The sequence below is a fragment of the Arachis ipaensis genome, chromosome B8 (assembly GCF_059453495.1).
Source record: "Arachis ipaensis isolate K30076 ecotype BB chromosome B8, ASM5945349v1, whole genome shotgun sequence".
Taxonomy (NCBI): Eukaryota; Viridiplantae; Streptophyta; class Magnoliopsida; order Fabales; family Fabaceae; genus Arachis; species Arachis ipaensis.
Window position 1 is genome coordinate 127,067,085 of NC_142443.1, and position 25,774 is coordinate 127,092,858.

Below are 25,774 nucleotides of genomic sequence, written 5' to 3' on the forward strand. Positions count from 1 at the left end.
AAATCATGAAAAGCCAAAGATTTGAACTCGCCCATGGACGCGCGCGCGCACTAGGCGCTTACGCGCACTTTGCGAAACACGCCATGGACGCGTACGCGTCGATGTTGATATATGATTTTTTAATGAAAACGTGGCCAGCGAATTCAGAAAGGTTGTGGGGCCCAATCCCAACCAATCTTGGCGCCAAAAATGCTATTTAAAGCCAAGGTTTGAAGGGGAATCATGACTTCATTACACACATTAGGATTAGTTTTAGTTAGTTTTAGAGAGAGAAGCTCTCACTTCTCTCTAGAATTAGGTTTAGTTCTTAGATCTAGATTTCAATTCATGCTCTCTTCTACTTTTGCTTCTTAATTCTTTGTTGTTACAATCATTTTCTTCTACTCTTTTGTTGTAATTTCCTTTACGTTGTTTCTATGCTTTATTGTAGATCTACTCTTGTTCCTTCTATTTACTTCCAATTCAAATTGAGGTAATTCATAATAATTGTGTTTCTTTTGATTGTTGTTATTAATTCCTTGCAATAAGTAGTTGTTAGATTTCATTGTTGTTATCAATTTTTGCTTTCCTTTTATGCCTTCCAAGTGTTTGATGAAATACTTGATTGGATTTTAGTGTAGATTTTGTTTCTCTTAGCTTTGGTAGAGTAATTGGTGATGCTTGAGTTATCTAAATCTTTGTTGATTGATAATTAGAAGTTGCTAATTGATTTGGATACCACTAAAGCTAGTCTTTCCCTTGGGAGTTGGCTAGGACTTGTGGAATCAAGTTGATTCAGCCACTTGACTTTCCTCCATGGTTAGAGGTTAACTAAGTGGTAGCAACAGACAATTCTCATCACAATTGAGGAGGATAATAAGGATGGGACTTCCAATTCTCATAACCTTGCCAAGAGCTTTTCATAGTTGTTAGTTTATTTTCATTGCATTTTACATTACTTGTCTCCTATCTCAAAAACCCCAAACATACTCCATAACCAATAACAAGGACACTTTATAGTAATTCCTAGGGAGAACAACCCGAGGTTCAATACTTCGGTTTATAAATTTAGGGGTTTGTACTAGTGACAAACAAATTTTTGTATGAAAGGATTATTGTTGGTTTATAAACTATACTTGCAACGAGAATTTATTTGTGAATTTCTAAACCGTCAAAAGTCCAATCATCAAAATGGCGTAGGCCACCCACCCGAGAGTGGTGCTGAGCCTGGGCCAGCACTATGCCTTTGGCCCAACCTCATCCACGCGTGCGCGCACCTGGTGCGTACGCGCCCTTCGGCCAAAATGCACATCGGCGCGTAAGCGTGAATGAGGCGTCCGCGCCGGTAAAAAAAAGAGTTTTTTTTTCTCCTCTTCCATTTTTTTTTGTTTATCGCATTCGTATACTTCTTTCTTTACATTTCAATTTTGATTTTATAGCCTATTTTCAATTTTTTTTCTAAGTTTCTCATTTTCATAATGGTGTTGAATTCTTATACTCAATTGTTGAGAACTTCTTGCATTATTTTGGTGCTTCGTGACTTGTTTAACATTAATGATCATATTTGTTCCACACACATGATTAGTGCTTTAGTCTCTCCTTATTCATTATTCTTTGTTTTTGTACTTCATTATCATTGAGTTTGGATGGGACCTTATGCTTTCATGCTTATCACTAATCTTGTTTGTGTCAATCCTTCTTTGATCTTGATGCTCAATATGCTCTTCATGTGTTGACTTTACTCTTGCATCAAGTATTAGTTGATATGCCTTTGCTTATATTGCTTTTTCACTCACATGTTGTAGCTACCATGTAGTGAGACCCTTACCCTTATTTGGCATTAGCCCCCGCCTATGTTCTCTTTGCTTTGCTATCTTTGTTATAGGCTTAATTTTCTTTCTTTTTTCTCTCCCTTTAGGTTGGCCACCAAGAACGGAGGAATAGGAAAGTTTCTAAATGGGGCAACAAACAAGTCATCCGCACAGTCCTTTGAAGAAGCTCATCAATTGTAGCAACCCATCCACCTTGCTCTTCTTTGCATGCACTGAGGACAGTGCAATCTTCAAGTGTGGGGAGGTCGTCTGACCGATCTCCATGGGTAACAATTTCCTTTTCAACACCAATTTTTTTATTTTCTTCGTTAGATAGTTGTTGCAATACATAATAGGTTGCATGTTAGTTAGAATTTGTACATATTTTTACTACTTCTTTCCTATTAGGACTACTTGGTTAGGGTGATAATTTCTTTTCCAATAAATTATTTTTAGGGCAACCTACCAATTTGAAAACTTTTTGTTGAACTTGCTTGAAAGAATTTATTTTGGAACACGATTTTTGAGCTAAGAACACAAGCTTGTGAGATTTGAGCCTAATGGTGTGGTTACATCTTATAACCACTTATTTTCTCTTCTTGTGTGCATTACTCTCTTTCTATGATTGTGATCTTTGATTTGTTTAATTCTTTATGTCCATTATTTTGTGTATTCATGTATTTATATGATTGAGGCCATTATTTCATTAGCTCACTTACCCAAATAGCCTACCTTTTACTCTCCATTGTTAACCAATTTTGAGCCTATGCTTAACCCAATTGTTCTTTATTTTAGCACATTACAAGCCTAAAGCGAAAAACAATAAAAGTCCCTTGTTTGGATCTTTGATTAGTTTAGGCTAGTGAGAGTGTTTATAATTCAAGTTTGGGAAGATTTGGGAACATTGGTTGGGATAAAAGGGTGTTTTGTATTTCTATATTTGGGAATTAGGTGCATACTCATGTATTAATTAAATGTATAAACCTTATGCATTGATGTTCTTGTATATAGTTTGAAAGAAAAAAAAAAAGAGAAGAAAAACAAAAGAAAAAGAAAAATAAAAAGAAATATATGGAAAAGAAAAGAAAAAAAAAAGAAGAAAACAATAAAATGGGGACAAAATGCCCCAAAGCAAAGCTCAATAAGGGTCAATGCATATGTGTTGTGAAATATAAGGAAAATGCATGAGTATGTGGGAAAGTGAAGAATTGGTAGTTAGATTAGAACTTAATTGTATAGGTTATATAGGTTAGGTGGGAAAGTCTATGTTAATCAAAGATTCAATTCTAGTCCACTTAACCATATATGACCCTAGCCCCATTACAACCCTTGAGAAAGTCCTCATGATAATTGTATGCATGTATTGAGTAAATATTGATTGTTAGATAAAAAATAAATCTTGGAAAGCATGATTAGGGGAGAATTAAGAGAATCGACCCTACACACTTGAGCGACTAGAGTGCAAACACTCCCGGTGAGGGTTCGATGCTCAATTCCTTGATTTTCGGCTTTCATGCGCGTTCTTCTTGCAAGTCTACTTGAACTTCATTTTGATATTTAAATTGGTAGGATTCATGAGTCGTCATGGGACCTTGGCCCTACTTGTGAATATATGTCTTGGAGATTGATTTATTTTTGACCAAGTAGGTAGAATCATTTTGCATTTAGTTGCATTCATATAGATAGATGCATATAGTTTAGGTTGCATTTAGATTAGATTCCATTGAATAAATGCCATACCCTTACTTCATTCTTGGTTTAAGCATAAGGACATGCTTGGTTTAAGTGTAGGAAGGTTGATAAACCCCATATTTAGGGTTTATCTTGTGCTTGATTTAGAGGATTTTATCACCTTTTACCCACATTTACTCAATGAAATAGCATGGTTTCATGATTGTTTCCCAATTTGTGCTTAAGTGTGAAAACATGCTTTCTAGGCCTTTAATTAGTTAAACTTAATTCACCTTTGATTCCACTAGATGCCTTGATATGCTTGCTAGTGATCTCAGGTTGGAAAAGGCTAGGAATGGAGCAAAGGAGTGAGGAAGAAAGCATGCAAAGTGGAGAAATCATGAAAAGCCAAAGATTTGAACTCGCCCATGGAAGCGCGCACGCACTAGGCGCTTATGCGCACTTTGCGAAACACGCCATGGACGCGTACGCGTGCTGTGCGCGTACGCATCGGTGTTGATATATGATTTTTTAATGAAAACGTGGCCAGCGAATTCAGAAAGGTTGTGGGGCCCAATCCCAACCAATCTTGGCGCCAAAAATGCTATTTAAAGCCAAGAATTGAAGGGGAATCATGACTTCATTACACACATTAGGATTAGTTTTAGTTAGTTTTAGAGAGAGAAGTTCTCACTTCTCTCTAGAATTAGGTTTAGTTCTTAGATCTAGATTTCAATTCATGCTCTCTTCTACTTTTGCTTCTCAATTCTTTGTTGTTACAATCATTTTCTTCTACTCTTTTATTGTAATTTCCTTTATGTTGTTTCTATGCTTTATTGTAGATCTACTCTTGTTCCTTCTATTTACTTCCAATTCAAATTGAAGTAATTCATAATAATTGTGTTTTTTTTATTGTTGTTATTAATTCCTTGCAATAAGTAGTTGTTAGATTTCATTGTTGTTATCAATTTTTGCTTTCCTTTTATGCCTTCCAAGTATTTGATGAAATGCTTGGTTGAATTTTAGTGTAGATTTTGTTTCTCTTGGCTTTGGTAGAGTAATTGGTGACGCTTGAGTTATCTAAATCCTTTGTTGATTGATAATTAGAAGTTGCTAATTGATTTGGATACCACTAAAGCTAGTCTTTCCCTTGGGAGTTGGCTAGGACTTGTGGAATCAAGTTGATTCATCCACTTGACTTTCCTTCATGGTTAGAGGTTAACTAAGTGGTAGCAATGGACAATTCTCATCACAATTGAGGAGGATAATAAGGATGGGACTTCCAATTCTCATAACCTTGCCAAGAGCTTTTCATAGTTGTTAGTTTATTTTCACTGCATTTTACATTACTTGTCTCCTATCTCAAAAACCCCAAACATACTCCATAACCAATAACAATGACACTTTATAGTAATTCCTAGGGAGAACGACCCGAGGTTCAATACTTCGGTTTATAAATTTAGGGGTTTGTACTAGTGACAAACAAATTTTTGTATGAAAGGATTATTGTTGGTTTAGAAACTATACTTGCAACGAGAATTCATTTGTGAATTTCTAAACTGTCAAAAGTCCAATCATCAAATGGCGCAGGCCACCCACCCGAGAGTTGTGCTGAGCCTGGGCCAGCACTATGCCTTTGGCCCAACCTCATCCACGCGTGCGCGCACCTGGTGCGTACGCGTCCTTCGGCCAAAATGCATATCGGCGCGTAAGCGTGAATGACGCGTCCGCGCCGGTAAAAAAAAAAAGAGTTTTATTTATATAGGACCGGGTCAATCGGTTCAACCAGTGATTCACCGGTTGAACCAATAACCCAGTGACCCAATAGCTTGACCGGTTCGATCACCGGTTCGATTCTGATAACTATGTCTCGCATGTACGTCAAACATGACCGTCACATGCTAATCAACCTCGACCCAAAATGTCTTGTTTCGAAACTCTCCACTCGGAAGCACTGATAGAAATCTGTATGCAACTCTTCTAACTTTCTTAGAATCTAGTATACCCATACTAGTTAATATGAGATTCTTTAGCGTATCCAAAGAATTAAGACGATAAGTGTGCAATATCACAGATGAATCGCACTCAACTATTACTCCCATTTACCACTTCTAATTATCCCATTTGAATAAATTAGCACAAGAAAAGAAAAATGATTACTAATAGCCATGTACGAAGAATAAAGTAAGAGGAAATACAGATTATTAGTTGAATTAGTTCCGTGTGATGAGCAGGAACGAAGTTTCCTATATAAAGGGGAGGCACCCCTCCCAAAAAAATTTTATGTAAAAAAAAATAAAATAATTAAGAGTGGCCCCTCTAAAAAAATATTGATGACCTCCTTCTCTAACTTTTATGGGTTTGGATGATGATCAATTGGTCATCATAAGAAAAATTAGAAGTTAGTGATGTTCCTAAAATTTTTTCTAAATCCAAAAGTTCAATTTTCTTTCCAACAAAAAAAAAAAAAACCCTTCTTTCTTCTCTTTTTCTTTCGCACTCACATAGAGCACTTTATCCGTGAATCACTCTTATAATCTTCTCTTTTGTACTTTGGTTCTCAGATCTTATCTCTTTGACAATAAATAGTAATATTACTTTTTTCTTTTTATTTTGAATTAATTCTTTAATTATTTTTATTTATTTATTTATCTAGTTTAAAATGATAATTTAAGTTTTTGAAAAAATTAAAAATGATAATTATACAATTATAATATTAAATTTTTTAATTATTAATTGTTTGTAACTTTTATATTATTAATTTACAAACAATAAAGTCATAGGTGTTATAAATATAATTTAGGATTTAGTTAACTTACATAATATTTATATATAAATTCTTAATTATAGAAACTTATTTGAATAATAGATAAGATGAAAACAATAAATATTTAAAAAAATGGACTAAAAGGATAAAAATATTTTTATTATTATTATATAAGGTTAACTTTTTTAATATTTGAAGGATCAACACTTTAACTTCTCAATAATATAGTTTAATATTTGAAGGATCAACACTTTAACTTCTACCATTATATTGCGATTGGAGTTCTCATATATTTTTAATTTCTCACCCTAATTTTTACAAATTCTAACGCAATCTTTATGTATTTTTAATTTTTCACTTTAATCTTCACAAATTCCAACATAAATACATTTCTATCATAAATTATGTATGAACTTATATCTATTTATATTATTTTTTGTGCATTATTTTTGTATTTTTTAATAGATCTGTTCTTTTTTTTTTTTCTTTAGAACGTGAGGTAGGAGACGTAGCTTATGGAACCTATCATAAAATTTTCGTACACTAACTGAATAAACATTAATCAAAATTATAGTAATAACATATGTAGTCAAAATTATAGTAACAACATATATATACATATGTAAATATAGGTGGGTAATGGATGTACCAGTATTAATATTAGATTACATACAAGTTTTATTATTGGTTGATATGGTATTTTCGTGATGATATTATGATATAATAAATATTTATTTTTTACATTATATGAAATTTTAAAAAATTTTAAAAAAAGTAATTATTCTTCGTTATATAAAGATATGTTTATTCTAGACTTTTATTTTTAAAAGTTATTTTACCAAACATAATTGTGGTGCTTGTGCTTATTAAAAGCTATTTTTAACTTGATTTTACCAAATGCAAGTGCTGTAACTTTTAAAAAGCAAAAGTTTTACCAAACTAAGCCTAAGTCCTATTAATCATTATCTTCAATCAGTTATTTATATATTATATTTTGACGATATATCTAAGGTATTGAGACACCTAAACATATATGCATACACATATCTCAGATACTGAATTATCTAGTTATGGATAAACATATATGACGTATCCCAAGTACCAAGACACCTAGATATGTAAATACATATATCACGAGTACTGAGTAGCCTATTTATGAACAAATGTGTGGTTTGTATGTATTCCGAGTGTAACCGAATTATTTGTTTCCACACATTGTTACTTATCCTGAGTATGTATTAGTCATTGGATTATATTTTTTATGATTTTCGTATCACAGTATCTGTAAACCCGTTAAATTAGTAAATAATTAGTCGATAAATTAATTTTTAATAAAAAAATTATAAATCTGAATATTATATTAAATTAGGATAGAGCTCATTGAAACGAGAATTTTGACACTAATTTCGAACAAATCGGTCCAAAATTAGACCGAACCGGTTAAATCGGGCCCAAACCGAGCCGTGGGCCCAACCAGGCCAGCCTTTTAAATGAGCCCACGTCCTTCTCTTCTCCATTTTCAGCAAAACGCTGAAGCTTGCAAGCAGGGGAGAAGAAAGAAGAAAACCCTTTACGATAAATTTAAATTGTCGTAACTCCTCCGTCCGAGCTCCGATCACCGCACCATTTGCAGTCACGTGACCACCGCGTCGAGCTCTACGTTTCTACCGGAATAAATTTATTGGTAAGCCACTAATCACTCCTAGCCACTCCTTTCCCCAAATTTTTCAAAAATTGAAAGAGATGTTGAGTTTCTTTGACTTTTGATGTTTTAGGATCCAATTAGCTTGAGGAAAACGTTCACTCTTGCTTATATGAAGCTTGGGTAAGGTGAGGATATAATAATTCTATCTAAATATTCTAAATTTGTATTTTAGAAATTAAATTGGGTATATATGTGTTATGAATGTGTATTAGGTTGTGAATAAATAATTGGAGCTTGAAATTGTGAATACCAGAACTTAGAGGAAGCTGTGTAGTTGAGGTTTTGAGGTTGTGATTGGTTTTAATTAAATTGCCTTGATCGTTATGTGGAAATCGGCCAAGGTATGGTTTAGATTTCTTGCATTTAATATATAATGTTCTGTGAAAACTTAGGCTAGATGACCATAGGATAAGTTGGAATGCAGGTGTGTGTTTAATGTTTAGCAATTTGTTGATGAATATGTTTGGTTGGTGTTTGTTGGATAATTAGTAATTTAATTATGGGATGGAGATTGTTATTATGTTAATTTGGAAAGAGACATGGTTGAGTGTTGTTGCTGGAATTGTGTTGGTATTGATAGGTTGATAATGAATGAAATGGAAACTTTGGATGAGAATAAGGTTTAAAGGGGTTTGCGAAATTGTAGTTTTGGGTTGAACTTCGACGGGCTATAACTTGGTTTTTGGAACCCGAAATTGATTCTAACATGTTTTAAATGAAAATTGGGTTCGTGAAGTTTATGCCATTCGAAGAACGGAAGAAAAACGATTTAAAACGATCAAGTTATGCTCGTCGGAAATTTGGAGGGTAATATGTTGATATGCAGGTGGTATTCTCCCTGATTGTGCAGCTCTGGTTGATCTTTTTTTTTTTTGAAGAACGTACGTCCATGCGTACGCGTGGCCCATGCGTATGCGTGGCATGGAATTTTGACGACGCGTACGCGACTGGTCCCATGCGCATGCGTAAGGGGTTAATAAGCATGTCCACGCGTACGTATGACCCACGCGCACGCGTGACACTAAGTTTTCACCCACGCGTACGCATGACAAAGGGACGCGCGCGCGAGCTGGAGTTTCACACTCCCACGCGCACGCATGGCCCCTGTTCCAGCAAACATGATTTTTGAAGTTTTAAACCCAATTTCAAACTTCAAAATCTCTATTCTCATTCCTTAGTCATAAATAATAGTATTAGACCTGATATTCAGATGAAGTTAAGAAATGGGGATAACTTGGAGATGAAGTAAAGCTGAAAAGTGATGAATTGACTATAAAATGTTATGGATGGTCATGTATGTTACTTGGCTTGATAATCAAAAGAATGATCATGTATGATACTTGGTTTGAATGATTAAATGATCTGAGATACGAGATTTCCTGGATAAAGTACTGTGGCTTGCCACCACGTGTACCAGGTTGAAAGCTCGATACTCTGTTGACCCTACGACATAAGGGTGACCAGGACCTTATAAATTCCTGGGAATGTTAACCCTCATTGAGCAATATTGATTATTTGAGAAAAAGCTATGGATAGACTCTTGGGGATGCAAGTCGAGGGACAGTCTAAGGTTTTCGGACTTGTCGGGTTGGCTGGATAACCGACAGATGAGCCTCATCAGTCATAGGACAAGCATGCATCATATGCATACTACTTGAATTACTTGTTTGTGCATTAACTGGGTGTGCCTAAATGTACTTGCCAAGCTAAATGTATATTTGTTACCTGCAGTACTTGTAACCTTATTGTGCTTGCTTTTATCTGTTTATTTGTCTGTGAAATGCTGACGAAGATGGAGGTATGGAGGAATGGCAGTATGGGACTTAGATTTTAAAGTTAAGTTAAGTTAAGTTTAGATACTCTTAGAAAATTACCTTTTATAGCTTTTATTTAATACTTTAAGCTCTATAATCTGAGTATCGGCCTTCTAGGATTGCCTCTGGCATTCCCAAGACCTTATATATTATGTGTGTGGCATCTTTACCATACTGAGAACCTCTGGTTCTCACCCCATACTATGTTTTTGTTTTTCAGATGCAGGTCGGGAGGCATCTCGTTAGGCATCTAGACTCCTGCGAAGTGGTTACTGGGCTATTTTGTTGTACAGTAATGTATATATATATATATATATATATATATATACTTAGTTTTCTCTCCGCTTATCTTGCCCTTTCGATCCTCTTAGAGGTTTATGGAGAGACAGGATTTTGTTTATGTACATTTGGGTTTTGGTTATGTATGTATATATGTGTAAATATTCTCCGGCCAGCCTTGACTTTGCGGGCTGAGTTAGGAGCTTGTTATTTTGTATCTTTGGCTCTCTATTCCTACTTTTATTATCTTATGTTTGATAGTTATAGTTTTCTTCACACGCAAGTTATTCCGTTTCCGGAGCGTTATGCTTTTTGTTTCGCGATTTTGCTTTACCCATTTTTCAAGACTCCTAGTTTATTATATTCTTTCTACTATTTGTATTCATTTTAATTTTAGAAGTCGTAGCACCACGCCACCTCTATTTTACATCCTAGGTGTACAGCTCTGCCTGGTAGGGTGTTACATTATGGTATCAGAGTAGTTCGTTCCTGTAGAGCCTCAGAGACGGACTGACTATACTTCTGTGCATACTCTGTGTGTGACTATATGCTACCTAGGATATCCGACTGGTATGTGTAGCATACATGTTCGTGAGCATGCATTTGGGACTTTAAAGCATTAAACTTGAGATATTGAGACTGGTCACCTTAATATCAATTGTTTGGTGTGAATAGGGACCAAATGTTGTCTCGCAGATCCGAGTGAGATTCCCAGAGGGAAAATCTTAGGACTGAATCGATGCAAAGACCTCGAGATGGAAGCCTGGGTGCTGGTACAAGCAATGTAGGTCAATACTACAGGTCTATGACCCTTACTGATTTCCTCAAGAGTGGTCCACCTCAGTTTAATAGAAATGCCAATGCATTGGAGGCTGATCGGTGGTTTCGAGACGTGGAGAGGTTTTTGTACACTCAGCACGTTCCTGAAGTACAGTCAGTGAAAATAGTGACCTACATGTTGGAGGGAGATGCTCAGAAATGGTGGCAGAAGTTATGTTATACCTTGCAGATAGAGTTAATAGATGTCCCTTGGAATAGATTCATGACGGAATTTTACGGGAAATATTTCTTGCAAGCACTTCGTATTGCAAAGGAGTTGAAGTTAATGTAGCTGAAGCAAAAGAATATGTCTGTTGCTGACTATACCCGTGAATTCGACAACCTGTGCCATCTCTCAAAAGTTTGTCAAGGAAATCCAGCCAATTATGAGGAATGGAAGTGTTCTCAGTATGAGAAAGGAATTAGGAGAGACCTCTTTAACTACGTGTATCTGCAAAGGTTAACGAATTTCACTGAACTGGTTAAGAAAAGTCAATTTGCAGAAAGTTACTCCATGAAGTGGGCAATACTACAAGAAGGTTATAGAGAGACTGCTCTAGATGAGCTGCATAGAGCTGGGTTAGGTGAATGCTACAAGTGTGGGACACCGAGGCATATGGCTCGAGACTGTTCACACAGGAAACACCGGGATGCAGCCGAATCTGATTTTTAGACCCGAGGTAACCATAAACTAGCAGTTGAATTTCGAACTTCCTTGTATATCATTAATATGTGATATTCATTCGTAATGTATGACACGCATTAATAATCGTAAAGCCCAAGTTGATGATTAGTCGAAGGCTATTAGTTGTTAAGACGGAATAATATTTAGTTAACTTAAAAGGGTGGATCGGATTGAAGTAATGTTAGGTTTAAAACAGATAAGGGTTAGAAATGAAGACATTTCGAAGACTGCTTTCAGGACACGTTATGGTCATTATGAGTATACGGTGATGCCTTTTGGATTGACTAATGCTCCGGCAGTATTCATGGGTTATATGAACAGGATTTTCCGGCCGTACCTGGACGAGTTTGTCATTGTCTTCATTGATGATATTCTTGTTTACTCTAAGACTGAGGAGGAGCATGCTGATCACTTGTAAACTGTGCTGCAAATTCTGAGAGACAAGAAGTTGTACGCTAAGTTATCTAAATGCGAGTTTTGGAAGAGTGAAGTGAAGTTTCTCGGTCACATGGTGAGTAAGCAGGGAATAGCGGTGGATCCTGCTAAGGTGAAAGCAGTAATGAATTGGGAGCGACCAACTTCAGTGACAGAGATCAGGAGTTTCCTAGGTTTGGCAGGGTATTATCGGAGATTCCTTAAAGGATTTTCATAGCTCGCCTTACCTTTAACTAAGTTGACTAGAAAGGATACACCTTTTGTCTGGACTTCAGAGTGTGAAGAGAGTTTTCACGCATTGAAGCAAAGGTTGACCACTACACCCGTGTTGGTACTGCCTGAGCCAATTGAACCATTTCAAGTATACTGTCATGCATCCTTAAAGGGTTTGGGGTGCGTTCTGATGCAACACCGGAATGTTGTAGCATACGCCTCACAGCAATTAAACCGCAGGAGATGAACTATCTGACTCACGATTTAGAACTTACTGCTGTTGTGTTTGCTCTGACAACTTGGAGGCATTATCCCTATGGCGTGAAGTTTTATGTCTTCTCAGATCATAAGAGTTTGAAGTATCTCTTCAGGCAGAAAAAGTTGAATATGCGTCAGAGGAGGTGGATGGAGCTTCTGAAGGATTATGATTTTGAATTGAATTACCATCCAGGAAAAGCGAATGTTTTGGCGGATGCCCTGAGTCGGAAGTCTTTGTATGCAGCTTGGATGATGTTACGAGAAGAAGAGTTACTAAAGGTATTTCAAGGTTTGAACCTGGAAGTTAAGGAAGAATCTGGAATTCCGTGTTTGAATCAGTTGCAAATTTCAAGTAATTTTAAATCAGAACTTCTTAAGGCTCATCAGGAAGGTGAAGCATTACGTAAAGTATTGCCAGCGATTGAACAGGGAAAGTAGTGGAGAGTGTCAAAAGGTCAGAATGGTTTGCGGAGGTTCAAGAACTGGATTGTTGTGCCAGATGTCAGAGACCGGTGACAAAATATTTTGAAGGAAGCTCATAAGAGCGAGTTTTCAGTCCATCCAGGAAGCACTAAAATATATCAAGATCTAAAAGCGATGTTCTGGTGGCCAGGAATGAAGAATGATGTGGCATTGTATGTATCTAAATGTTTAACGTGTCAAAAGGTTAAGATTGAGCATCAGAGACCATCAGGAACCCTTCAGCCTTTAGAGATTCCACAATGAAAATGGGAGAGTATCGCAATGGATTTTGTCATAGGTTTGCTTAGAACCCGGTCTGGTTGTGACGTTATTTGGGTAGTTGTGGATTGACTGACAAAATCAGCTCACTATCTCCCCATTCGAATAAGTTGCACAATGGAGGAATTGGCTCGAATGTACATCAAAGAGATTGTCAGATTGCACGGCGTGTGATGAGCGGATAATTTATACGCTTTTTGGCATTGTTTTTAGGTAGTTTTTAATATGAATTAGTTAATTTTTATTATATTTTTATTAGTTTTTAAATAAAAATCATATTTCTGGACTTTACTATGAGTTTGTGTATTTTTCTGTGATTTCAGGTATTTTCTGGCTGAAATTGAGGGACCTGAGCAAAAATCTGATTCAGAGGCTGAAAAAGGACTGCAGATGCTGTTGGATTCTGACCTCCCTGCACTTGAAGTGGATTTTATGGAGATAAAGAAGCCCAATTGGTGCGCCCTCAATTGCGTTGGAAAGTAGACATCCTGGGCTTTCTAGAAATATATAATAGTTCATACTTTGCCCGATATTTGATGGTCCAAAATGGCGTTCAAAGTCAGCCTAAAACTTCTGGCGTAAAACGCCCAAACTGGCAGCAGAATTGGAGTTAAACGCCCAAACTGGCACAAAAGCTGGCGTTTAACTCTAGAAATAGCCCAAGCACGAAAAAGCTTCAACGCTCAGCCCAAGCACACACCAAGTGGACCCCGGAAGTGGATTTCTGCATCATTTACTCATTTCTGTAAACCCTAGGCTACTAGTTCATTATAAATAGGACATTTTACTATTGTATTTTCATCTCGGGAACACATTATGTAACTTTTATGTTCTGAGACCTCCATGGGAGGCTGGCCACTCGGCCATGTCTACCCTATTTTCACTTATCTATTTTCAACGGTGGAGTTTCTACACCCCAAAGATTAACGTGTGGAGCTCTGCTGTTCTTCATGAAATAATGCAATTACTACTGTTTTCTATTCAATTCAAGTTTATTCTTATTCTAAGATATCCATTCGTACTTCAACATGATGAATGTGATGATTATGTGACACTCATCACCATTCTCACTTATGAACGCGTGCCTGGAAATCACTTCCGTTCTACATGAAAACAAGCTTGAATGCATATCTCTTAGCCTCCTGGTTCACGATCAGAGTCTTCGTGGTATAAGCTAGAATTAATTGGCAGCATTCTTGAGATTCGGAAAGTCTAAACCTTATCTGTGCTATTCCGAGTAGGATCTGGGATGGCATGACTGTGACGAGCTTCAAACTCGCGAGTGTTGGGCGTAGTGACAGGCGCAAAAGGATCAATGGATCCTATTCCAACATGAGTGAGAACCGACAGATGATTAGCCGTGCGGTGACAGCGCATTTGGACCATTTTCACTAAGAGGACGGACGGTAGCCATTGACAACGGTGATCCCCCAACATACAGCTTGCCATGGAAAGGAGTATGAATGATTGGATGAAGACAATAAGAAAGCAGAGGTTCAGAAGGAACAAAGCATCTTCATACGCTTATCTGAAATCCCACCAATGAATTACATAAGTATTTCTATCTTATTTTCTGTTTTAATTATATTTTAATTATCAAAATCCCATAACCATTTGAATCCGCCTGACTGAGATTTACAAGGATTACCATAGCTTGCTTCAAGCCGACAATCTCTGTGGGATCGACCCTTACTCACGTAAGGTATTACTTGGACAACCCAGTGCACTTGCTGGTTAGTTGCACGGAGTTGTGTGAAAAGTGTGCGATCACGATTTCGTGTACCAAGTTTTTGGCGCCGTTGCCGGGGATTGTTCGAGTTTGGACAACTGACGGTTCATCTTGTTGCTCAGATTAGGTAAATTTATTTTATTTTAAGCTTTTATTTTTTGTTTTATTTTTGAAAATTTTTTTTTCAGAATTTTTAAGAATGAATTCTAGAGTTTCATGATGATCTGTTGAAGTCTGGCTGGCTGTGAAGCCATGTCTAATCTTTTCGACCGAGGTTTCAACTTATCATCACAAGAGCTTGTTGATTTCTATCAATCTTGCTGTTGAATGTAATGATCTGCTAAAGCTTGGCTGGCCATTGGCCATGTTTAGTGTTTTGAACCGAAACTTTTACTGAAAGCTTGGCTGGCTAGTAAGTCATGTCTAATTCCTGGACCGGAGTTTTAGACTAACACTGCATGATTCCTGGAATTCTCATTAAGAATTTTGAATTTCTTATTTTCTTTTTCCAAATAATTTTCGAAAAAAATAAAAAAAAGTAAAATCATAAAAACCAAAAAATTTTGTGTTTGAGTCTAGTGTCTCTTTTTAAGTTTGGTGTCTTGCATATTTTTAATTTTCTTGCATCTTTCGAATATATGCATTATGTTCTTCATCGATCTTCAAGTCGTTCTTGATGATTTTCTTGGGTCTGACCTTTAAATTCTCTTGTTTTGTGTCTTTTGTTGTTTCTCATATGTATTCTCAATTTATTAGTGTCTCTAATATGAAAATTTCTAAGTTTGGTGTCTTGCATGCATTGTTTATCTGATCTTAGTTTTCCATGATTAGTTTCATCTTGTTGTTTTTCATCATTAAAAATTCAAAAAATTTTCAAAATTATGTCTTTTCAAGTTAATAATACAGAGAATTGAAGATTCAGAACATACAGCAGAGGAATTACAGAGAAAAAGCTGGGCGTTCAAAACACCCAGTGAAGAAGGAAAACTGGCGTTTAAACGCCAGCCAGGGTACCTAGCTGGGCGTTAAACGCCCAAAAGGCTAGTATTTTGGGCGTTAAACACCAGAATGGATACCATTCTGGGCGTTTAACGCCAGGACAACACAAGGGAGGTAAGTTAGTTTTTAATTCAAATCTTTTTCAAATTTTCATAATTTTTCAAAATCAAATCTTTTTCAAATCATTTTTTTATCATATCTTTTTCAAAATCAAATCTTTTCCATTTTTCTCTCACTATTTTCGAAAATCCTTGCTACCAATTAATGATTTGATTCAAAAATTTCAAGTTTGTTACTTCTTTGTTAAGAAAGGTTCAATATTTGAATTTTAGAATCATATCTTTTAAATTTCTTGTTAGCCAAGTCATTAATTTTAAAAATCAAATCTTTTTAAATTATTTTTCAATCATATTTTCTCAATCACATCTTTTTCAAATTAATTTTCAATCATATTTTTTTTATTGCTAATTTCAAAATCTTTTTCAAAATCACTTAACCACTTTCTCACTTTTAATTTTCGAAAACCATCAACCACTTTTTCAAAATTCCTTTTAATTAATTTAAATTTTTTTAATTTTGTTTTCGAAAATTCTTCTCCCTCCTCACCTTTTTCTATTTAAGGACTAACACTTCTCCTCTATTAGCAATTCGGACTCTCTCCCTCTCTATAAGTTCGAATTCTCCTCTCTACCTCATCCTTCTATTCTTCTTTTCCTCTGACACCTCAAGGAATCTCTATACTGTGACATAGAGGATTCTATACTTTCTTGTTCTCTTCTTTTTCATATGAGCAGGAACAAGGACAAAGGCATTCTTGTTGAAGTTGATCCTGAACCTGAAAGGACCTTAAAGAGAAAGCTAAAAGAAGCTAAAGCACAACTCTATGGAGAGGACCTAACAGAAATTTTCGAAAGAGAAGAAGACATGGCAGCCGAAAATAACAACAATGCCAACAATGCAAGGAAGATGCTCGGTGACTTCATTGCACCTTCTTCTGACTTCTGTGGAAGGAGCATCTCAATTCCTGCAATTGGAGCAAACAACTTTGAGCTTAAGCCTCAATTAGTTTCTCTAATGCAGCAGAATTGCAAGTATCATGGACTTCCATTGGAAGATCCTCATCAGTTTCTAGCTGAATTCTTACAAATCTGTGATACTGTTAAGACCCATGGGGTTGACCCTGAGGTCTACAGACTTATGCTCTTCCCTTTTGCTGTAAGAGACAGAGCTAGGACATGGTTGGACTCACAACCTAAAGAAAGCCTGAACTCTTGGGAAAAGCTGGTCAATGCCTTCTTGGCAAACTTCTTTCCACCTCAAAAATTGAGTAAGCTTAGAGTGGAAGTCCAGACCTTCAGACAGAAGGAAGGCGAATCCCTCTATGAAGCTTGGGAAAGATACAAGCAATTGATCAGAAGGTGTCCTTCTGGCATGCTTTCAGAATGGAGCATCATATGCATATTCTATGATGGTCTGTCTGAACTGTCCAAGATATCATTGGACAACTCTGCTGGTGGATCTCTTCATCTGAAGAAGACACCTGAAGAAGCCCAGGAACTCATTAAAATGGTTGCAAATAACCAATTCATGTACACTTCTAAAAGGAATCCTGTGAATAATGGGACAACTCAGAAGAAAAGAGTTCTTGAGATTGATACTCTGAATGCCATATTGGCTCAGAACAAAATATTGACTCAGCAAGTCAATATGATTTTTCAGAGTCTGTCTGGAATGCAAGCAACAACAGGCAGTACTAAAGAAGTATCTTCTGAAGAAGAAGCTTATGATCCTGAGAACCCTGCAATGGAAGAGGTGAATTACATGGGAGAACCCTATGTAAACACCTATAATCCTTCATGGAGAAATCATCCTAATCTCTCATGGAAGGATCAACAGAAGCCTAACCAAGGCTTCAATAATAATAATGGTGGACAAAATAAGTTTAGCAATAGCAAGCCTTTTCCATCATTTTTTAGCAACAGATAGAGAATTCTGAGCAGAGTCTCTCTAGCTTAGCAGCCATAGTCTCTGATCTATCTAAAACCACACTAAGTTTCATGACTGAAACAAGGTCCTCCATTAGAAATTTGGAGGCACAGGTGGGTCAGCTGAGTAAGAAAGCTACTGAACTCCCTCCTAGTGCTCTCCCAAGCAATACAGAAGAGAATCCCAAGAGAGAGTGCAAGGCCATAAACACGTCCTACATGGCCGAATGCATAGAGGAAGGAAAGACAGTAATTTCCATTGAGGAAGACCTCAATGGACGTCCACTGGCCTCCAAGGAGTTCCCTAATGAGGAACCAAAGGAATCTGAGGCTCATATAGAGACCATAGAGATTCCACTGAACCTACTTCTGCCATTCATGAGCTCAGATGAGTATTCTTCCTCTAAAGAGGATGAAGATATTGCTGAAGAGCAAGTTGCTAAGTACCTTGGAGCAATCATGAAGCTGAATGTCAAGTTATTTGGTAATGAAACTTGGGAGGATGAACCCCCATTGCTCATCAATGAACTGAATGATCTGGTTCAACTGAAATTACCTCAGAAGAAACAGGATCCTGGAAAGTTCTTAATACCTTATACCATAGGCACCATGATATTTGAGAAGGCTCTGTGTGACCTAGGGTCAAGTGTAAACCTCATGCCCCTCTCTTTAATGGAGAAACTAGGGATCCTTGAGGTGTAAGTTGCAAGAATCTCACTAGAGATGGCAGACAATTCAAGGAAACAAGCTTATGGACTTGTAGAGGATGTCTTGGTGAAGGTTGAAGGCCTTTACATCCCTGCTGACTTCATAATCCTGGACACTGGGAAGAATATGGATGAATCCATCATCCTTGGCAGACCCTTCCTAGCCACAGCAAAAGCTGTGATTGATGTTGACAGAGGAGAGCTGGTCATTCAAGTGAATGAGGACTGCCTTGTGTTTAAGGCTCAAGGACCTCCTTATGCACACATGGAGAAGAAGCATGACAAGCTTCTCTCAATGCAGAGTCAAACAGAGCCCCCACATTCAAACTCTAAGTTTGGTGTTGGGAGGCCATCATCATGCTCTGAGTATCTGTGAGGCTCCATGAGAGCCCACTGTCAAGCTATTGACATTAAAGAAGCACTTGTTGGGAGGCAACTCAATTTTATTCAATTATATCTATTTATTTTCCATTGTTATTTTATATTTTCTTTAGGTTGATGATCACGTGAAGTCACAAAAACAACTGAAAAAGCAAAAACAGTATTAAAAATAGCACACCCTGGAGGAGGAGCTTACTGGCATTTAAACGCCAGTAAAGGTAGCAGAATGGGCGTTAAACGCCCAGTCTGGCACCATTCTGGGCATTTAACGCCAGAAAAGGGCACAAAGCTGGCGTTTAAATGCCAGAAAGGGAAGAAAAGCTGGCGTTAAACACCAGAAATGGGCAGCAACCTGGCGTTTAACGCCAGGATTGGCACTCCAAGGGGAGTTTACACTCCAAAATGGTGTAGAGATGAGAAATCCTTGACACCTCAAGATCTGTGGACCCCACAGGATCCCCACCTACCTCAACTCTCTCTCTCTCTCTTCTTCACACCTTTTCATAACACCCTTTTTCCAAATACCCCCTCACCAATCACCTCCACTTCTCTTCCCCATCACCTCTTCACCAATCACCTCCACCCTCTCCACTCCTATATAAACCCCTCATCCCTCCTTCATTTTCACACATCATAAATACTTCTTTCACCCCTTAGCCAAACCACCCACACCTCTCCATCTCCTCCATTTTTCTTCTTCTTCTACTCTCTTCTTTCTTGTTTTGCTCAAGGATGAGCAAACCTTCTAAGTTTGGTGTGGTAAAAGCGTTACTTTTTATTTTTTCATAACCATTTATGGCACCTAAGGCCAGAGAAACCTCTAGAAAGAGGAAAAGGAAGGAAAAAGCTTCCACCTCTGAGTCATGAGAGATGGAGAGATTCATCTCAAAGGTACATCAAGACCACTTCTATGAAGTTGTGGCCAAGAAGAAGGTGATCCCTGAGGTCCCCTTTAAGCTAAAAAAGAGTGAATATCCGGAGATCCAACATGAGATTCGAAGAAGAGGTTGGGAAGTTCTCACCAACCCCATTCAACAAGTCGGGATCTTAATGGTTCAAGAGTTCTATGCTAATGCATGGATCACCAAGAACCATGATCAAAGTGTGAACCTTAATCCAAAGAATTGGCTTACAATGGTTCGGGAGAAATACTTAGATTTCAGTCCGGAGAATGTAAGGTTGGTATTCAACTTGCCAATGATGCAAGGAGATGCACGCCCCTACACTAGAAGGGTCAACTTTGATCAAAGGTTGGACCAAGTCCTCATGGACATATGTGAGGAAGGCGCTCAATGGAAGAGAGATTCAAGAGGAAAGCCGGTTCAACTAAGAAGGCTTGACCTCAAGCCAGTGGCTAGGGGATGGTTAGAGTTCATCCAACGCTCAATCATTCCCACTAGCAACCGGTCTGAAGTTACTATAGACCAGGCTATCATGATCCATAGCATCATGAATGGAGAGGAAGTAGAAGTTCATGAGGTTATATCCCTAGAACTCTACAAGGTGGCAGACAAGTCCTCTACTTTGGCAAGGTTAGCCTTCCCTCATCTCATTTGTCACCTCTGCAATTTAGCTGGAATTGACATAGAGGAAGACATCCTCATTGATGAGGACAAGCCCATCACTAAGAAAAGGATGGAGCAAGCAAGAGAGCCCACTCATGGACCTCAACAAGAGCATGAGGAAATTCCTCATCATGAAATTCCTGAGATGCCTCAAGGGATGCACTTCCCTCCACAAAATTATTGGGAGCAAATTAAACACCTCCCTAGGAGAATTAAGTTCCAACATGGGACAACTAAGGGTGGAACACCAAGAGCATTCTATCCTCCTTCATGAAATTAGAGAAGACCAAATGCATAGGGTCACGGCCAAGACTCATAAAGTAACTGTGTTCAAGAATCAACATACTGAACTAGGAGAATCAATAACACTATCTGAATTCTGAGTTTCTATAGATGCCAATCATTCTGAACTTCAAAGGATAAAGTGAGATGCCAAAACTGTTCAGAAGCAAAAAGCTAAGAGCCCTGCTCATCTAATTAAAACTGATCTTCATAGATGTTTTTGGAATTTATTGTATATTCTCTTCTTTTTATCCTACTTTGTTTTTAGTTGCTTGGGGACAAGCAACAATTTAAGTTTGGTGTTGTGATGAGCGGATAATTTATACGCTTTTTGGCATTATTTTTAGGTAGTTTTTAATATGAATTAGTTAATTTTTATTATATTTTTATTAGTTTTTAAATAAAAATCACATTTCTAGACTTTACTATGAGTTTGTGTGTTTTTCTGTGATTTCAGGTATTTTCTGGCTGAAATTGAGGGACCTGAGCAAAAATCTGATTCAGAGGCTGAAAAAGGACTGCAGATGCTGTTGGATTCTGACCTCCCTGCACTCAAAGTGGATTTTCTGGAGCTACAGATACCCAATTTGTGTGATCTTAATTGCGTTGGAAAGTAGACATCTTGGGCTTTCTAGAAATATATAATAGTCCATACTTTTCTCGAGATTTGATGGCCCAAAATGGCATTCAAAGTCAGCCAAAAACTTCTGGTGTAAAACACCCAAACTGGCACTAGAATTGGAGTTAAACGCCCAAACTGGCATAAAAGCTGGCGTTTAACTCCAGGAACAGCCCAATCACGAAAAAGCTTCAATGCTCAGCCCAAGCACACACCAAGTGGGCCCCGGAAGTGGATTTCTGCATCATTTACTCATTTCTGTAAACCCTAGGCTACTAGTTCATTATAAATAGGATATTTTACTATTGTATTTTCATCTCGGGAACACATTATGTAACTTCTATGTTCTGAGACCTCCATGGGAGGCTGGCCACTCGGCCATGTCTACCCTATTTTTACTTATGTATTTTCAACGGTGGAGTTTCTACACCCCAAAGATTAAGGTGTGGAGCTCTGCTGTTCTTCATGAATTAATGCAATTACTACTGTTTTCTATTCAATTCAAGCTTATTCTTATTCTAAGATATCCATTCGTACTTCAACATGATGAATGTGATGATTATGTGACACTCATCACCATTTTCACTTATGAACGCGTGCCTGACAATCACTTATGTTCTACATGAAAACAAGCTTGAATGCATATCTCTTAGCATTCTGGTTCACGATCAGAGTCTTCGTGGTATAAGCTAGAATCAATTGGCAACATTCTTGAGATCCGGAAAGTCTAAACCTTGTCTGTGGTATTCCGAGTAGGATCTGGGATGGGATGACTGTGACGAGCTTCAAACTCGCGAGTGTTGGGCGTAGTGACAGACACAAAAGGATCAATGGATCCTATTCCAACATGAGTGAGAACCGATAGATGATTAGTCGTGCGGTGACAGCGCATTTGGACCATTTTCACTGAGAGGATGGACAGTAGCCATTGACAACAGTGATCCCCCAACATACAGCTTGCCATGGAAAAGAGTATGAATGATTGGATGAAGACAATAGGAAAGCAGAGGTTCAGAAGGAACAAAGCATCTTCATACGCTTATCTGAAATCCTACAAATGAATTACATAAGTATTTCTATCTTATTTTCTGTTTTAATTATATTTTAATTATCAAAATTCCATAACCATTTGAATCCGCCTGACTGAGATTTACAAGGATGACCATAGCTTGCTTCAAGCCGACAATCTCCGTGGGATCGACCCTTACTCACGTAAGGTATTACTTAGACGAAAGTGCACTTGTTGGTTAGCTGCACGGAGTTGTGTGAAAAGTGTGCGATCACAATTTCGTGTACCAGCGTGCCTTCTACTATTATATCTGACAGAGATCCTCGTTTCACATCAAGGTTCTTGGGAGCTTTTCAGCGTGCATTTGGAACTCAGTTGAGTTTGAGTACTGCGTATCACACTCAGACAGATGGTCGATCAGAGAGAACTATCCAGACCTTGGAGGATAGGCTAAGGGCTTGTGTTTTGGACCAGCCGGTGAGGTGGGATCGGTATATGCCACTAGTGAAGTTTGCTTATAATAATAGCTACTATGAGAGCATCGGAATGGCTCCATATGAGGCTCTGTATGGTAGGAAATGTCAATCTTCGCTATGTTGGTATGAAACTGGAAAAAGAAGTTTATTAAGGTCTGAGATGATAGCTGAAACTACTGAGCAGATAAAGAAGATTCATAGCCAAATGCTTATAGCCCAAAGCCGTCAGAAGAGCTATGCTGATTAAAGGCGAAAGCTTTTGGAATTTGAATAAGGGGAGCATGTCTTTCTGAAGGTTACACCAACCACCGGAGTGGGAAAAGATATTAATACTAAGAAATTAAATCCCCGTTATATTAGACCGTTTGAGATCTTGAAAAGAAGTGGGCCGGTGGCTTATAGGATCGCTTTACCGCCATATCTTTCGAACTTGCACGACGTGTTTCATGTCTCACAACTTCAGAAATATACTCCTGACGCAAGTCATGTTCTGGAACCAAAACCAATTCAAGTGAGAGAAAATCTAACACTTCCAAAAATTTCGGTAAGAATTGATGACACCAGCATTAAACGAATACGCAGGAAAGAAATATCATTGGTAAAAGTAGCTTGGAGTGGAGCTGGTATTGAGGAACACACTTGGAAACTTGAATCGGATATGCGGAAGGACTACCCACATCTTTTTTAGGTAACTGCATTTGAATTTTGAGGGCAAAATTCTTTGTTAGGTGGGTAGGATGTAAACCTCGTTAAATTAGTAAATAATTAGTCAATAAATTAGTTTTTAATAAAGAAGATTAGAAATGTAAATATTATATTAAATTAGGGTAGAGCTCATTAAAACGAAAATTTTGACACTAATTTCGAAAAAATCGGTCCAAGATTGGACCGAACGAACCAAACCGGTTGAACTGGGCCCAAACCGAGCCGTAGGTCCAACCAGGCCAGCCTTTTAAATGAGCCCACGTCCTTCTCTTCTCCATTTTCAGCAAAACGCTGAAGCTTGCAAGCAGGGGAGAAGAAAGAAGAAAATCTTACGGTAAATTTAAATTGCCGTAACTCCTCCGTCCGAACTCCGATCGCCGCACCGTTTGCAGCCACGCGACCACCGCGTCGAGCTCTATGTTTCTATCTGAATAATTTTATTGGTAAGCCACTAATCACTCCCAGCCACTTCTTACCCCCAATTTTTTTAAAATTGGAAGAGATGTTGAGTTTCTTTGACTTTTGATGTTTTAGGATCCAATTAGCTTGAGGAAAACGTTCACTCTTGCTTATATGAAGCTTGAGTAAGGTGAGAATATAATAATTCTATCTAAATATTTTGAATTTGTGTTTTGGGAATTAAATTGGGTATATATGTGGTATGAATGTGTATTAGGTTGTGAATAAATAATTGGAGCTTGAAATTGTGAATACTGGAACTTGGAGGAAGCTATGTAGTTGAGGTTTTGAGGCTGTGATTGGTTTTAATTAAATTGCCTTGATCGTTACGTGGAAATTGGCCAAGGTATGGTTTAGGTTTCTTGCATTTAATATATAATGTTCTGTGAAAACTTAGGCTAGATGACCAAAGGATAAGTTGGAATGCAGGTATGTTTTAATGTTTAGCAATTTGTTGATGAATATGTTTGGTTGGTATTTGTTGGATAATTAGTGATTTGATTATGGGATGGAGATTGTTATAATGTTAATTTGGAAAGAGACATGGTTGAGTGTTGTTGCTGGAATTGTGTTGGTATTGATAGGTTGATAATGAATGAAATGGAAACTTTGGATGAGAATAAGGTTTAAAAGGGTTTACAAAATTGTGATTTTGGGTTGAATTTTGGCGGGCTATAACTTAGTTTTCGGAACCCCAAATTGATTCCAACTTATTTTAAATGAAAATTGGGTTCGTGAAGTTATCCCGTTCGAAGAATGGAAGAAAAACGATTTAAAACGATCAAGTTATGCTCGTCGAAAGTTTGGAGGGTAATATGTTGATATGCAGGTGGTATTCTCCCTGATTGTGCAGCTCTGGTTGATCCTGTTTTTTTTTTTTTGAAGAACGTACGTCCACGCGTACGTGTGGCCCACGCATACGCGTGGCATGGAATTTTGACGTGCATACGCGACTGGTCCTATGCGTCCGCGTAAGGGGTTAATAAGCATGTCCACGCATACGCATGACAAAGGGACGCGCGCGCGAGCTGCCGTTTCACACTCCCACGCACACGCATGGCCCTGTTCCAGCAAACATGATTTTTGAAGTTTTAAACTATATTTCAAACTTCTAAATCTCTATTCTCATTCCTTAGTCATAAATAACAGTATTAGACCTGATGTTCAGATGAAGTTAGGAAATTGGGATAACTTGAAGATGAAGTAAAGCTGAAAAGTGATGAATTGACTATAAAATGTTACGGATGGTCATGTATGTTACTTGGCTTGATAATCAAAAGAATGATCATGTATGATACTTGACTTGAATGATTAAATGATCTGAGATACGAGATTCTCTGGATAAAGTACCGTGGCTTGCCACCACGTGTACCAGGTTGAAAGCTCGATACTCTGTTGACCCTACGACGTAAGTGTGACCGAGCACTTATAAATTCCCGGGAATGTTAACCCCCATTGAGCAATATTGATTATTTGAGAAAAAGCTATGCATAGACTCTTGGGAATGCACGTCGAGGGACAGTCTAAGGTTTTCGGACTTGTCGGGTTGGCTGGATAACCGACAGATGAGCCTCATCAGCCATAGGACAGGCATGCATCATATACATACTACTTGAATTACGTGTTTGTGCATTAACTGGGTGTGCCTAAATGTACTTGCCGTGCTAAATGTATATTTGTT

The 25,774-nt window shown here is 37.7% G+C and overlaps 1 non-coding gene across 1 annotated transcript; it reads right to left on the minus strand.

Moving 5' to 3' along the window:
- Positions 1 to 17,234: 17,234 nt before the first annotated feature.
- LOC148549792 (small nucleolar RNA R71) lies at positions 17,235 to 17,338 on the minus strand. Its single transcript, XR_015898132.1, has one exon. It is a non-coding gene; the product is annotated as a small nucleolar RNA R71 (small nucleolar RNA).
- Between the last annotated feature and the right edge of the window lie 8,436 nt (positions 17,339 to 25,774).